The sequence below is a fragment of the Octopus bimaculoides genome, chromosome 24, assembly GCF_001194135.2.
Source record: "Octopus bimaculoides isolate UCB-OBI-ISO-001 chromosome 24, ASM119413v2, whole genome shotgun sequence".
Classification (NCBI taxonomy): Eukaryota; Metazoa; Mollusca; class Cephalopoda; order Octopoda; family Octopodidae; genus Octopus; species Octopus bimaculoides.
This window is the reverse complement of record NC_069004.1, coordinates 1,657,568-1,658,712: the sequence shown is the minus strand read 5'-3', so window position 1 is coordinate 1,658,712 and position 1,145 is coordinate 1,657,568.

Sequence of the window (1,145 nt, the reverse complement as noted above, 5' to 3'; positions counted from 1 at the left end):
AATAAGCCATTTATTTTATATGGATGATTTAAAACTATATGGCAAAGATGATGAAGAGCTTGAAAGACTACTACACACTGTGAAAGGATTCAGTGATAATATCGGGATGGAGTTTGGCCTTGAAAAGTGTGCCAAAGTCACTTTTAAGAAAGGGAAACTGGTAAAGTCAAGTTCAATAGAATTAGATGTCGAAACAGTAATAAAGGAACTTGAGCAGGAACAAACCTATAAATACCTAGGAATAAGTGAAGGCTCTGGTATCCAGCATGCAATTATGAAAGAAAAGGTTAGGAAGGAATGTTATAGAAGAGTTCGAGTAGTTCTGAAGTCTGAGCTGAATGCATATAATAAGGTGTTAGCCATAAATTCCTTAGCAGTCCCAGTTGTTTTTTATAGATTCAATGTGCTTAACTGGAATACCAGTGAAATAATGAAAATTGATAGAATAATCCGCAAGCTACTGACAACAGAAACTTCACGTATACTTGGAGTTTCTCGTTTCCGACTTTCATGCGATAATGAAGAAGGGAGCATGAGGTAAATGTTAAAAAAATGGATGATATGGAAATATTTGAATATCTAGACAAAATATTATTGATTTGTTATGAAATCGTTGTACACAAAATATCAATGAAATATGAACTAAAAAAAATCAGAAAAGAATATAAGAACAAATGGAAGGGTGAGGGATGGGATTTGTTGGCGGAAGAAAATGAAAGACAGGGAAGAAGGAAGAGAAGAATAGGGAAAGAAGAATTGGTGGGAAAATGTATGTATTACAACAGAACACGTGAAGATAAACGAGGGATAAAGGAAAACAATGTACGACTATAAAACGGAAATCGGATAAGAAAACGGCAAAATATTGAATAGACACAAAGAGGACAAAACCCATTCAGAGGAGAAGAAAGTAAGGGTGGTGGCCAGGGGTGGATTTGTTTATTTTTTTTTTCAAAGGATATCTTGCATCATTTATCTTTTATTTGGGTCAGTCATTGGATTGCGGTCATGCTGCAGCACCACCTTGAAGGCTTCAGTCGAACAAATCGATTCCAGTCCTTACTATTTCTTTTTTGTTTGGTGTTTATTCTATCGGTCACTTTGCCGAACCACTAGGTTGCAGTGACGTATATATATATATATAT